The following is a 16,323-nucleotide window of genomic DNA, read 5'->3' on the forward strand; positions in this document are numbered from 1 at the left end:
ACGCCTCGATGAGTGTCCATTTCTAAAGCAATCCAACACCTCATGTAGGTAGCACTCAAATTAGGGGCGGTGATTTTGAACTGCAAAGGTCGGAGGTGCTCTCGTTAACTTGGTCCGACAAACAGCAAGTTTCTGATTATGAAGAACATCTAAAAAAACCTTGTTATACATGTAAAAGTGTGTCGCATGTACACAGAGCACATTGCATGTTGTAACAATTCACATAAGCTAATGCAAGGGGAAAATTTCTCTGTAGCATCAGCTTATACATTGGCATTCGACGGCTTCAATGAACGAATAGTAAACGTGACCAATATATTGTCGCAGGTGCTATGGGTAACCTCTGTTGTACAGCATTATAATGATAGTGAAGAACTTGACATGAGCTTGAAAATATGAACTGCAAAAATAGCATTCAAAGTGTGTCACCCTCCAGCAAAAGGACTGGCATTAAGACGGTCACTAGAGATGGAGATTTCAGTACTTAACACACCCAAATCAACAAATCTGCCCAACAACACCAGTAAAGCTCGGACAAGGCTGCACAACATCCACCTTCTGACTGCACATCTAAAAGAACAACTAAAGAAACTGATTTGTCTAACTGGAAATACACACGCCATGACAAAACAGCCATAGGATTTTAATATGTACAGTTATGTCCATAAATATTTGGACAGAGACAACTTTTTTCTAATTTTGGTTCTGTACATTACCACAATGAATTTTAAATGAAACAGCTCAGATGCAGTTGAAGTGCAGACTTTCAGCTTTAATTCAGTGGGTTGAACAAAAAGATTGCATAAAAATGTAAGGCAACTAAAGCATTTTTTTAACACAATCCCTTCATTTCAGGGACTCAAAAGTATTTGGACAATTGACTCAAAGGCTATTTTATTGGCAGGTGTGGGAAGTCTGTCGTTATGTCATTATCAGTTAAGCAGATAAAAGGCCTGGAGTTGATTTGAGGTGTGGTGCTTGCATGTGGAAGATTTTGCTCTGAACAGACAACATGCGGTCAAAGGAGCTCTCCATGCAGGTGAAAGAAGCCATCCTTAAGCTGCGAAAATAGAAAAACCCATCCGAGAAATTGCTACAATATTACAAGTGGCAAAATCTACAGTTTGGTACATCCTGAGAAAGAACACAAGCACTGGTGAACTCAGCAACGCAAAAAGACCTGGACATCCACGGAAGACAACAGAGGTGGATGATCGCAGAATCATTTCCATGGTGAAGAGAAACCCCTTCACAACAGCCAACCAAGTGAACAACACTCTCCAGGGGGTACTGTAGGTGTATCGATATCCAAGTCTACCATAAAGAGAAGACTGCATGAAAGTAAATACAGAGGGTGCACTGCAAGGTGCAAGCCACTCATAAGCCTCAAGAATAGAAAGGCTAGATTGGACTTTGCTAAAGAACATCTAAAAAGGCCAGCACAGTTCTGGAAAAACATTCTTTGGACAGATGAAACCAAGATCAACCTCTACCAGAATGATGGCAAGAAAAAAGTATGGAGAAGGTGTGGAACAGCTCATTATCCAAAGCATACCACATCATCTGTAAAACACGGTGGAGGCAGTGTGATGGCTTGGTCGTGCATGGCTGCCAGTGGCACTGGGACACTAGTGTTTATTGATGATGTGACACAGGACAGAAGCAGCCGAATGAATTCTGAGGTGTTCAGAGACATACTGTCTGCTCAAATCCAGCTAAATGCAGTCAAATTGATTGGGCGGTGTTTCATGATACAGATGGACAATGACCCAAAACATACAGCCAAAGCAACCCAGGAGTTTATTAAAGCAAAGAAGTGGAAAATTCTTGAATGGCCAAGTCAGTCACCTGATCTTAACCCAACTGAGCAGGCATTTCACTTGTTGAAGACTAAACTTCGGACAGAAAGGCCCACAAACAAACAGCAACTGAAAGCCGCTGCAGTAAAGGCCTGGCAGAGCATTAAAAAGGAGGAAACCCAGCATCAGGTGATGTCCATGAGTTCAAGACTTCAGGCTGTCATTGCCAGCAAAGGGTTTTCAACCAAGTATTAGAAATGAACATTTTATTTCCAGTTATTTAATTTGTCCAATTACTTTTGAGCCTCTAAAATAAAGGCATTGTGTTAAAAAATGCTTTAGTTGCCTCACATTTTTTATGCAATCGTTTTGTTCAACCCACTGAATTAAAGCTGAAAGTCTGCACTTCAACTGCACCTGAGTTGTTTCATTTAAAATTCATTGTGGTAATGTACAGAACTAAAAGTAGAAAAAAGTTGTCTCTGTCCAAATATTTATAGACCTAACTGTAATACTTCTGTAGAGCACAATGTTTATCTAAACTCTGTTTGCCGAGGTTATGCCATATAGTGAAGCAATACTCAAAATGACAGAAAGATATCGTAGCAGACAGAGGCACTTCTCAAACGTGTGTTGATGTGGTGGTCTACGGTGGTCTGTGTGTGTGCGTGTGTTTCTGTCTGCCGCCTCTGTCATTACAGTGTTAAAATTAATCAGTAAGCTTCAGTTTCCTTGTTCTACTGAACCCCTGAATGGATAACAGCAGTTTTAGCTTTTTATTTCTTTTCCAATGAAGTCTTTGAACAGTTTCTTTTGCTCTCTCTCTGAAACCCCAACAATGCATAGACCGAAGGTTTTGGGTTTTGAACAGGTTGTCCCCAGACATGTTTTCTTGTTTGAGAGTCATGTCTGCCCCGCGAAACCAGAAATCCACTGACATTGAGTATGTAAAGTTTACAGTTTATAACATTTAGATTTATCTGCATCTTGTATTAACAAAGCATCCATGTACGCACTTGAGGGCTGTTGCACCGCTGCTCAGTCCTTTACATACTGGATGGCTGCTGCTCACTAATGCTGCTGTTGGTTCAGGCTTCTGTACTCGGGATGTGGATTCTGGGTATGGATCCTATTATAAATGTTACATGCAGTTGTTTAATTTGCTATATTCAATAAATAATTGATCTCAAACAATCAATTTCCCAGAGAACATAAAGATGGGGAGAGGCTCCTCCAGCACTTTGCTCAAATGGAGATGTTACAGCAGAAGTGGAGTGAGTCGATGTTAGTAGACATTTGTTGGATATTCCACTATGAAACCCCTTCAGAGGATTATAAGATGAAAAAAAAAACTAACAAGTGACTACTTTTTGTAAGTAATATTTATATTTAAAACAAATATGTGTGTATTTTATAGTGTTTTTCTAGTCTAAATAATTAATTTAAAAAATATGTTATGTTTTTTCTCTAAAATATTGTTTTTTATGTTAAACCTTCACCTCTCAAAAGCTGGGATGTGAGAGAGCAATTTTGTCGCCAGATTTGGATTCAGTACCCTCAGATCTATGAAGAACATCTAAAATGTTACACAGGAGCGAAAGAAATGTTTTAATCTCAGACCAGGGTGACCAATGGATGAGCTGTTGGTGGACAAAGAATGAGAACTTTCTTTGAATGATTCGGTGAACAAAGTTTGCATATTTTGGAAGAGGAGAGCCCTTTCCCTTTTGTGTCTTTCCTCTTCTCTTCAGCTCACTCCTCCTCATCCTAACACACTTCCTGAATGAATGCAACCATCAACATGCAAAAAGTAGCTCTAGGGAGGTGCATCTTTATCGCCATGTGCTGTCTAGTTTTTGCAATGTCCAAAGTGCTTTTTCCAGCTTCTCAGTACAGTGCCTCTTGGGACCCTGCTTGGATGCTTCCTATCTGTTACAGTTCTTGTCTTTGTGGTGTTGTCAGCTGGGCTGAGCCCCCTTCAGTAATAAGTGTTTCTTTGTGACCCACATGTCCCAATGTCCTGGTCGGTCTGCTCCCTAGTGGAGCCTCAGTCTCCTGGCATGCCTGCTTGGGTACAGTAAAGCACATATCTTGGTAGCTTACTATGTCCCAGACCAGATACTGGTAGTCTCATATAATTACTAGACCACTGAAGGAGCTTTCCTCTCTACTTTAAAGGGCCTTGAAGCTCATGTTATCCGAGTGACAAAGGTAATCTTCTGTGTCACATCAGCTCTCCTTTCTTTGCCTGCCAGTAATTCTAGACCATAATAGTTTAGGATTCATACTGTGCATTCGTAGGGGCTGAGGTCTAGCTGACTGACGTCCAGGTTGTGGCAAAGCACTTTGCTGAGGATTTCTTTCTAATTAAGTCTCCTGATGTCTGCTTCTTCTGTTCACTGTGACTCGATTTCGCTCTTAGGCTGCATGCTCTTTTCTCAACTCCGCCATTCGTGTGTTGCATTCACTTTGTTCTTGTTGAAGCTTTTCTTCTTTAATTTTTTATTGCCATCTTTAACCTAGATATCCCATTACTCAGGTAGGAAACCCAAAAAGATAAAGCAATTAATTTCAGCCAACAATCACTCTCTTTCTCGGGCTTTCTTTGCTGCAAGGAACTTTTGTCTGCAAGACTAATTTCTCCAGTTTTTCACATTTCAGAACTCCAAAGCTTTAAATCTCCTTTCATCTTAGGTGAGGATTATACTGTACCTTGGGGTCCTGATAAACTTCTCTCAGAAAGTATCAAGGTAATTAAAAAGACAGGCCAGCCTTCAACTGTCGAGCAAGCAAAGTAAGAGAGGAGTTGAGAGAAGTTATAGACTAACTCCAGTCTGACCTCACTTAAAAAATCAGAGCAGTTTAGCGAGGGGATTTGGGGTATTTGTGTGTCATGTGAGCAGCCATAGCAGCGAAATCAGACCAAGAAAGTAATATATGCAAACAAAAACAAACTGTCACCATTTAACATCAGCCATCATCTTACGGATTACGTGAGCTGGCTAATGTACACCTTGGAGAATTCCTGGGATTGATGTGTGGTCAGTAAATGAGCAATACCAGAAAAGAGAGCTCGACCACAAAGCATCTGGTGGTTTGGAGGTGTTCTCATGTCTACAATTTCTCCCTGTTGCCAGAGTCCCTACATAAATACAGTTGTAGGATAACATTTCAGAATGTTTCATCTCCCAATGATATTGTTTCTCCTACCCTGGCATTAACAATGCCTACCTTGGTGCCTTCTCTTTCGTGTTCTTCTCTACCAAGCCCTTGTGTGACCTTTTCCTTGTCCAGTGGCCGCCCTTCCTGCCCACAGTCATATTCTCAGCAGGCCTCCTTCTTCAATGCTAAGAGATAATGTAAATAATATAAATATTAGCGGTGGTTTGATGTTCTTGCAGTCTTCATGGCTCTTCTGTCACTAGTTTGATTACTGACTGGGTCACTTTACGGGTGGAGTCTGCATATTTTCACCTGATCTTGATTTTATCCCTCCATCAGCTTAATTAGGAGCCCAAAATGAACCTCATGGGTTTGCTTGTCAGTGTCCTCTTTAACACACTGTTGTGTTACAACCTTGGACTCTGTTTATTTTCCTATTTAATGTTGTGTTTGAAATATTTTTTTATGTTTTTTTTTATTAATATTATTCATGTTTAGTATTTATGTCCTTATTCTTCAAATACTCCTTCATTCATTACAAGAGAAAGAAATTAGGGTTAAATGACACCTTTTATTGGATAACTAAATAAATTACAAATACAAGCTTTTGAGGCAGCTAAGGCCCCTTCACCAGGCAATGTGTCATTTCACACTACTTTCTCCAGTATCAATCTATGGCTAACACAGTACAACACTCTCCTTCATTCGTTGTGATTTGTGGGTGGAACCACAGGAAGCAGACAGCAAGGTTGCACAGTGCTAGCAAAGCTTCCTTACAGTAACAGGTTCACGTCCTGGCTCCTCGTTGTGTGGAGATTGCTGTTCTCACAGTCTGGATGGGTTTCCTGCAGGTGCTCTGGTATCCTCCCACAGTCCAAATACTAAATTGGCCCTGGCATGTGGTTGGCGCGTGTGTGTGTTTGTTTGCATTTTGATGCAGGTTTGTTCCTCCTTTATACCCTATACTAGCTGGGATAGGCTCCAGCAAACCATGTTCAGATCTAAGCATGTCAAATAATGACTGAATGACCCTAGAAAGTGGGGTCACCATGAAATCACTACTGCTGGAACCCCCATGCTCTTATGTTGAGGGTGTTTAGAGTTTATCGTCAGTATCACTTTCCTTAGATTTTTATGATTCTGTCTTGTATCGTTTTTGTATGGTTTGAGATTATTTATAGTTTATTTTTTTAGCTCTTTAGGCCTGTGTAGGCCAAAGCCTGCCTATTATGTGCCCTGGCTGACTGTGGTGAGGCCATACCTGGACAAGTTGGTGAGGGTCCAGTGACAATGCTCCCTCTAATTATTTTGTTACTGCTTAGCAGATATTATAGGATAGGATAAGATAGCATTTTAGGAGACCCAGGCCCCTCATGGACCCCCTGATCATCAGAGGTGACTGTGTGCAGAGGGTGCAGACCTATAAATACCTGGGAGTGCAGCTGGATGATAAACTGGACTGGACTGCCAATACTGATGCTCTGTGCAAGAGAGGATAGAGCCGACTATACTTCCTCAGAAGACTGGCGTCTTTCAACAGCTGCAATAAGATGTTGCAGATGTTCTATCAGACAGTTGTGGCGAGTGCCCTCTTTTGCGCGGTGGTGTGCTGGGGAGGCAGCATAAAGAAGAAGGACGCCTCACGCCTGGACAAACTGGTGAGGAAGGCAGGCTCTATTGTAGGCATGGAGCTGGACAGGTTGACATTTGTGGCAGAGCGACGGGCGCTGAGCAGGCTCACGTCAATCATGGAGAATCCACTGCATCCACTGAACAGGATCATCTCCAGACAGAGGAGCAGCTTCAGTGACAGAATGCTGTCACCGTCCTGCTCCACTGACAGACTGAGGAGATCGTTCCTCCCCTACACTATGTGACCCTTCAATTCCACCCATGGGAGTAAACGTTAACATTATTCAAAGTTATTGTCTGTTATACCTGCATTTTTATCACTCTTTAATTTAATATTGTTTTTTATCAGTATGCTGCTGCTGGAGTATGTGAATTTTCCCTTGGGATTAATAAAGTAACTATCTATCTATCTATCTATCTATCTATCTATCTATCTATCTATCTATCTATCTATCTATCTATCTATCTATCTATCTATCTATCTATCTATCTACTAATAAAATATGTGCTGGTCCAAGATTGAGAGTTATTCAGTCTTTTCCCCCATAAAGCTTTGAGCACCAACACAAATATGATGTGTGGGAAGGCCCCTGTGATGCTCTGGGTGTCTCCATTAATGGACACAGGTGAACGGCACAATAAGAGCTTCACATCGGTTCCAAGGTGCTGTGCAGGGTGTGAGGGAAAGTTCAAAAATGCTGTGTGGCAGTTTGGAGCTTCACTTTGTACTCCTCTTGTGCCCTCACTACCATCTTGGCCTGTTACCAAGGCTTAATAAATAATGGAGTCATGCCTGAAGGCCACTCTATTGTAAATAGGTGACACAAACTTAGCAAAGTTTGGCAAACTAGAAGGCATTTTTTTCAGTGCGCTACAAAAAAAGACACAGTTGCTTTGGACGCTGCGCAGAGACATGTAATGAAAGGCATCCTCGAGAGTAAAAGGCATTTCCTATTCTGACAGTATCAGGGATATTAAGCTCTTTAGTTGTATGGGGACCTTATCCAGTTGTTAACATTCCCAAAAGCATAACTAAAGTTGATCCATCACAATTATTCTTAATAAAAAGAGAAACACAGCTATTAGCTAATCAAACAAGCATGCTGGACTAAACGGTTTTCTGTCCCACCTGAGAACCACTTATGTTGACCCCACAATGAAAAAAATGGATCTTCAAAAATGCTAAATGTCACCCTGTTGGGTCCACTTTGCACAATTAGAAAATGGATCACCGTTTATCAAAGCCTCGATTGTTTACATTTGAAATACGATGGTTTACAAATTTCAGAGATACGTATAAGCAGCTTACACTGTTGGCCAGGACACTCATCAGGGCATGCAGAGTTTATTTCATGAACAAAAGTAAGAGGATTATGCTGTTGTACAGCCTGAACCCTTTCTATGAGCCACTATGTTGTATTCCTAAATGCCCCCTCTATGGACCCCCATTCAGTAGCTGGCCAAATAATGCACACAATATCCTGTTCACCGTCTCCCCAGCTCTAACAGCAGGCAGGTGGTGACCCCGCTCTGCGGCACTACGTCTCCTTTTACAAGCCCATCTGCCAACTCACCAGGTGCTCTGCTTTTCTCCACCGTGCCAAAGCATCTCTCAATTCATTACTACATGCACTTGACATGTTTACTTATTTAAATGAGCGCATTAACATACATACATCAACAACCAAGTGTTGCCCCCGTCCATCCAACTCCACAGGTTTTTTTCTCTTGGCAGCAAAGTACTCCAGCAGAATGCACCCCATGCACTGCTGTGTGTTTTGAGGTTTAAAATAACAACCTGGACTGGCATCTTGACTGATCCAGAGGTACACATTAATGGCAGGCCATGTATGACTGAGTTCTGTGAGAGCATGATTGGCTGATGAGGCCCTGTAATAAGTCTCAGAGCGGCAGCCAGATGCTTCCATGGTGTCCTCTCTGTTCCTTTCTTTAGAATTGTTCACCTCTCATCACAGTGCTGTACTTCGGATAGATGAAGTCACTTAAGGGGCACTGACAGTGCAGGGCGGTGATGTTGTCCTGTTAGGAAGTGATGCCTAAAGTAGTGTTGGCAAGGAGTTGGAGTCAATGGTCACTGTGAAGAAACGCTCCGCTAGTCAAACCTTTTGAATGCTTCCTGCTCAGGCAGTGTTTATAATAATAGGTCCCTGATGGATGAAAGCAAAAAAAGATGCTCTTTTTATCTTGTACTTACTGGACTTGTCTTGGTTGCTCTCCCTGGGTTCTCATTGGAAGGCCATGGTGCCTTCTTCATTTGGGACTGGCGTGCGTCATGTGTGAATTTCAGGGACGTGCGGTCAGGGGAGGCCTCACCTGAGGTAAAAAAAACTAATAATGATAACATAAATTAAATTTGTTCACTAGTCTGTGCTATACATTTGTTTTCTTTAAGATTCCAATAACTTTGATAATTTTTATAGTGAAAATCGTTGAATTTCCTGTTCGAACACAGGGGAGAAACATGAGGTGCAGTAGTGACAAGCCTCACCTCACCTCAGACTGTGCTCTCCCTCACAATTGGTGAGTGCCTGTTGCTGTCTCTCTGTATGTTGCCAATCTGTTTGCAGGCACGTTTATTATACACCCTGACTTTCCACATTCTGGCTAATATCTTTAATGAATATGTGTGACATATTTAGTCTTGTTGATTGGACATAAAACCGCAGTGAAAAAGCACAAGGTGAGGCAGGCAGTACTGTGGCGCACTGAAGGGGGCGCATGTGAGCACAACAGGTGCTTGTTGCTGCTATTCTTCTACGCAGAGGCTCGGCACCAATAAGTTGGCGATATCAAAAAGTTAAGTGCGCTGCAGCGGTCCATTTATTTTTATTACTGACCGCCAAAATGGAAGATTAAGAAATCTAAATGAAAATATGGAGGACTTTTACAAGAAAGTGACGGAGATTTTCGTGGAGAAGGATAGGCACATGAACTTCATTTACAAATAAAGATAAGACCATAAACAGTTTTCAGTTTTATAAAAAATGGAATTAGACTAAGAAAAAAGCAATCCAATTTTTAAAAAGTAAATTTTGACTTTAAATAAAATATTATTTTGTTTTTCTTGTTATCCTTTTGTTGAACAGTCAGAACATCAGAATTAAAAGCTTTTAAAAACAACTAAATATTTTAATTGAGGTCAAAATTGAAATCTGTTTTTTTTTTGTACACCACTCAGTACTTTCATTTGTATTGAATGAGTGTGAATTGTGAAATTGCAATTGCAAATTTAGAACACATGGAGGGCGCAAAGCAAATGCGCTCTCTCCACACTCTCTCTCTGTTATAAATGTAACGTTCTTTCTCAGCCAAATATGCGCCTTTCCTATTTGTGTGTAAAGAATGCTGATGAGAAATGAAATATAACCAGTTGTCAATGCACATACTGGCCACCAATTGAATAGTGAATAAGCTACTCCTTAGGGTTCATATATTTGCAAATCTGACTCTGAAGAACTCACCAGCCATGAACCTCACCACATGTCACTGGTGAATGGGATGGTGGTTTGGGTGATTCAGCTCAGAGGGCTCTCAAGCTGGGATTATAGTTGCAACCTGACCTCGAGCAGATGAACATCAGAAAGTAGTCTTGAATTATGGATGGGGTGCTCTGTGACATATGACCTGGAGGTCCACCTGAGGAAATTATGTGGCAGAAGGGCATGCATGGCAATCCTGCCATGTGCAGTGTATAAAGTACTATGGAATGAATGTGAGTGAGCAAATGTGTTAGAAGGAGTGTCAATACACAGAAGTTAGTTTAGTTTAATAATATTGTGATGTGCAGGCAGCTGCTTATGGACTATAAAGGAACATTAAAGGGTGTAGAATTGTAATTGATGAGGATTGATATGAGTCACAGGACATCAATAAGTGAATGACAGGAGGTGGTTTTAGGGAAATGAAGGAGTAGCAGAAGGAAGGGGTTAGTAGGAAGTCAGGAGACAACAAGCAGGAGTGTTTGCAGGATAGAAAAGGCAGAGCAGAGAAGAACTTGATATATAAGGAGGGCTTTCTTTTATTGTTTTGAAGGTGTGCTCCGTAACCCAGATAATGGAGTGGAGGACAGGGCACCATTTGTTATAGAACAAAGACTCAAAGTAAACCTGTGTAACTCCAGTACCTCATAGATGTGTTTTCTTATTCCACTGGTTGTTACACAGAAGTAAATGAGACATATTTGTTAATTTGTTCATGTGAAATTGGTCATGGACATAAGAATGGGGGATCCTTTTGTGGAGAAGCCACTCGGTGATGCTGTTTATTTAATGTTTAGATCACACCATTCTGAAGGGTGAATCTTTATCAGTACTGTTTCTCATCAGAAAAGTTTCTGGGCTAATGAGAGCATAAAAACATTGTGTTCCTGATTTGTGCACTTTATATCTTTTCTGTTTTAGTGTAGCTTGTGGTGCAATAAAAAACACATTTTGAACAAACCTACTTATATTTTGGACTCTTACAGTGAAAAGTCATGGGCTGTCACACCAGCCACCGAGTCAACAGCTGTGAATGGGAGGTCCGAGTAGGGTGATGCACATATGCAGCCCCCGATTTGTAGTGGTGCAATTCAGATTTGAATGTTAGCATAAAAACAAGGGAACTCTGGGTGGTAACATCATCCTTGTTTGCACAGTTCCTTCACAAATGTTAGTTGTTTCCATACTCTATAACAGGGGTCCCCAACCCCTGGTCTATGGCCCGCTACGTCTGACAGCCAGGCCGAGAGAGAACTTCAGGCAACAGAGACACACTCAGTGAAGGTCTACAGCAAAATGGCCGCCCCCTTCATTGAGGACACTTTTCAGAACACTAGGCGGGCTTGGATTTGCAGGAGCGCAGAGAGAAGAGAGAGACTGAGGTGAGAGAGTATTACAATAAAGTATTTTTATGGTCTCGACAGTTTCCCCATATGACACGAGTCTATAGAAATCTCATTACTACGAAATACATTCAGTAGATACTTTCATTACAACGAAGTGCCCAAAAGACCTTGAAATGCCTGAATGAATCATCCACAGAGCAGTTAGTTCTGTGGTCGCAGCTCAGTTCTGTACATTTGCACAATGATCCCCAAACAGAAACATTGTAAAAAAAAAAAAATTCTTTCTTCGGACTTTCCTCGTACTGTTTTTTGCTGTTTTTGTTTTTGGTGGTTTTTAGTGATACCTTTTGCTTGTTGCTCGTCAACATTTGAAAAACATCCATTGGAATTTAACTCATTGTCACCCTCCTATAGAAATGGCAGACACAAAAAAACGATAACAGTGTTAATGTTTGTGGTGTGCAATCTGTTGGAATGACAAATGCAATGCATATGTCTTTGTTATATGCAAAAAAGAAGAAAAATTTGGGGTTGCAAACAGATGCGAACTGCTGCATTTGAAGACAGTTTTTATGTGGTTCAGTGACCCTCGTTCATGAAACATTCCTTTTAATGTGGCACTCAATCAAGAAAATGTGAGGTTTCTAAACTCTCTTTGGACCTCCATCAACGGGACAACACACCGAAGAGCGTCCCGAAGTGCAATCACCATGTCTGTTTAAGACTGTTTATCTGTTGGCGGGGCAAAAGCAGGCTCACAGCTCTACTGCGAAGCAATCACGCTTTGGGACGCACTTCAGCATGATGTTCCCGTTTTGATCCAAAAAGAATTCAGAAACCTCACAATATGAACAGGCATACAGGCACTATTGGGCACCCCACCTTTACCCAGACTTTACCCAGACCCAGCCAGGCTGGAGGAGCCTAAGGAGGAAAATATGAGGTAGGTGCGGTGGAGCAGCAGCACGTGGGGCAGAGGCAGAAGATACCCGTTGTTCAAGTTGGCACATAAAGTGGCTGCATTCAAAGCCAAACTTAATTTATAGGGCTGACGAGTGAACTTTGGGATTTTTGCTGTGTTTTAAACGTTAGCAAAGGTTGTTAAAGATACCATGCTAGGGTCTTCTTTCTCCCAGCTGGTGTATGATCACCTATCTCAGCTTTCAATAGAGTTTTAGCATTATTCCCAACCACAAAAGACCCCTGAAATGGGAAGGAATGGATCTGTGACCCATTTGTTTATAAGCCAAGTGAATCAACTTTGTGCTTGAAGAGAATCAACTGCTTGAGGTTGCAAATGATGGTGGCCTTAAAAGTATTTTTGACAAAACTTCAGATCTCCATATGTTTTGGATTAAAGTCAAGGCGGAATATCCTGAGGTTGTCACGAAGGCACTGAAAAGTCTGCTTCCATTTCCAACATCCTACCTGTGTAAGGCAGTGTTTTCTGCAGTGACAGCAACCAAAACGAGATTACGGAGTAAACTGAACACAAGCAACACACTTTGTGTGTCACTGTCTTCATTGTCCCCAAATGGGATCGTCTGGTTGCAGGAAAACAAGCTCAGGGCTCCCACTGATTCGGCATTATGGTAAGCTGTATAATTTCTATTATGATATTATAACTTAATAATAATAGAAATGTAATGTAAATTGTGTATAAAACTGCCCTTCGAACCCGCCCTGAACCTCCCCCCATCCTCCCTGGAAAAATTTGCTTCTAGTAAAGTGGTCCTTGGTGTCAAAAAGGTTGGGGACCACTGCTCTATAATGTTAAGTGGACTGGATTAAAGGATAAATTTGTATTATAAAATTATACATTTTTTTTTTAAAGTCATAGTGAACATAAATTTACCATGAAACATTTATATATGGAAGTGAAGGTTTTTTTAATTGATAAAAAAAAATATTGTGCCCGTGCTTGTACATTAAAATAAGGTCCATGGGGCACAAACCCAGGCTTCTGCTTTCAACTTTTTCCACAGTTTCAGGAAACTTGCCTTCTATGTTTCTGAAGTACGTTTATGGAGTCATTACTGTCACGTGTAGAGAGTGCATCGACATTCTGACTTGCATGTGTTAATCAACATACAACACGTCACAACTCTCCATCACCGTGATTAGTGAGCAGAACAACCTTGTGTCTTCTCCCAGAGCACCTCCTAATTGACTCCCCACTCTGTTTTGTTGGATCTTCTATTCAGATGGAGCTGCAGTTGAGTCCAAAGTGCTATTATTTAGAGGAAAGGAGGAAAACGAGTTTGGCTAGAAGGAAGTTTTACAAAAATGCAAGCACACCGGCTAGTTTTGTTTTATTCATTGGCCCATCTGTCCTCTCCGCCTCTGACAACACTTAATATTGGAGTGCCTAATGTTATTGACCACCTCTGGAACTGCAATGAACTGAACCTCTTCTGTATTTCATACAAATTGCTACTTGAAATCAGCCTAAGAGCATTTCATTGATGGAGATAGTTCTGCTGCTACTTATACAGGTAAGAAGCTCTGGTGACATTTTGGCTTCCACTCCTGTTGATTTGAGGTTCATTTTCTGTGTTTTATGCAAAGAGGTTTCAAGCTCACAATTCTCTTTTTCTGTTAAGAAATTCTATTCCCTTCATATCAGTTTTTAATAAAAGAATCAAAACCCCTCTACCTCTGAGAAAGTTTACATGGAGGATGGTGATCACCTATGTTGTCTGCTCAAGGACTGCAATGGTGAATATTTTAAGTATTAACTTAAAAAATGCAGGGTGTGTAGCTTATCTGTCTCTACATTCATCAAACCCACTTAATTCAAAAGCCTTTCTTTTTTCCCCCTCCATATCTGAGAACAAAGCATTACAACAAAATTCAACTGTCTAACAAATAAGGTTAACATAGCAAATCCAGGAGGCTTTCTGAGGAGCTTTGGATGCAAATTCTGGACATGGTGACAATCTATCATTGACTATGTGCATTCACAAACACAAACGTACTCATCTGCTCAAACAAGTCAACATGAATGGAACAGAAACAGAATGAATGATCACAGGAAACCCACATAGACACAAGTAATACATGCAAACTCCAAAAAGGCGGTAACACAGCCAGGACACCAACCTAGGACTTTGGAAAGGGAAGGCATCAATGAAAGTGACTCTGCCACCCTCTGGGTAACATATTTGGGCCCAACTCATCATTTGTCCTTCTTTCTGATGATAAGACAGAAATGATAAGAGGACACAAAGATAATGAGATGCGTGAATTCACTAGCTTACGGACACAACAAACTCTGGAGAATGGCTTAACTAACACAGATGTAAATGACATGACTAAAGGTAGCTTTATAGGGTGACATAGGGTGCATTTGGGAGTCAACCAAAGAGAACAGAAGATGCCAATTCCACGCCAGACGAGGGGGTGGCGGGTTGCACTAAACCTCCCTCTTTTCTATCCTCAGATCAAACATGAGAAATTCTGCCCGTGTCTGATTACAGTCTGAGGACATCACTTCCTGTTCCGGCCCCAAGGACCTCACTTCTGGTTCAGCCCGGATGACATCACTTCCCTTGAACCACCTTAAAAGCCCTCCATCCCCCATACTTGGGCAGTTCTTTTTGGACTATCATCTGTACACATTGTACGTGAGTTTAAGCCTTTCGCAGCCAGGGGAACTATAGGGGTGGCTGCCCCAAACCTTCATTGTGTGTCCTGCTATTTCTTTCACAAAGGTCATCATTGTCATGTGGACAAAGTACAATGAAATTGTAACCTTCATGTGCTAATCAACATGTAACATGTCGTTACTCTCCTGACCCACAATCAGTGTGCAGAACAGTCTTACTTCGAAACACCATTCTACCTTACCTGAAAAATTCCAAAACAGAGTCAGTTAATAGAGATTAATACATATTATCATAGATTCTTGGCCCACGTTTTCCCCAAGCTAAGAATAAATTTAAGTACACTTGGGCTTTCAAGTGGCCATCTTGGGTGGAGTTTTCAAGTAAAACAAGAAGGTAAAATTGAGCGAAATGATGTTCAGTGTGATGTTGCCTTTCTATTTGCTCGTTGTCAGGCATGTTGCTGATTTGATGTTGACAAACATTATCATGTGTGCTTGAGAAGAACAAGGACAACTGCAGTATTGACAACTCAAGAGGGTCACAGGTGACAGGTAATGATCTAATTAGCACTCTTAATATGGCAGAACATCATTAAAATAGTTTTTTCTCTCCAAAAATTACAATACGTGTGCATCCTTCAATACAGATGAATATACAAAAGCATTCTTGTCGTAAAAAGAAGCAAATTCTATGTTTGGACTGCTGTAACAGTGATACCTTTTTAAACCAGAGGAATATGCATGGTGTCCTTTAAAAAGTCATTAAAAGTGCTCCACATAAGAATACATACCATATATACCCGTGGATAAGTTCTCCCGCGGATAAATTGGGACTTGATTTTAATGTATAATTTGTGGTATTTTATAATGTCAGCCGTATAAGTCGAATGCGGAAAACTCATGCTATTAGTACAAGAGATTTTGATATTCTAACGTTCACCTGAGAGAGTAACCACGGAGCACACTGCCCTTTTTTTTCTACGTGGGCGCGGCAATGCACTGTTTCAGTGCGTTCTCCTAACCTCTCTCTCTGTCTCTCTCTCTATTGTGCCTGTATGACCACACGGTAATACCCGAACTATTCTGAAGCAACGTTTGCATTAATTTGTATTTATTGTATCTCACACCCTCATACACCTTTATCGTAAGACCATCCCTTATCTACGATGGAGCATTCGATCAGAAGAAAGCATGAAGCTGGTTTTAAATTAAACGTTGTTGAAGTAACGAAAGAATTTGGTAACTGCGCTGCTGCAATAAAATTTGATGCATCTGAG

This window comes from Polypterus senegalus, chromosome 5 (genome assembly GCF_016835505.1).
Source record: "Polypterus senegalus isolate Bchr_013 chromosome 5, ASM1683550v1, whole genome shotgun sequence".
In the NCBI taxonomy this organism is placed as follows: domain Eukaryota; kingdom Metazoa; phylum Chordata; class Cladistia; order Polypteriformes; family Polypteridae; genus Polypterus; species Polypterus senegalus.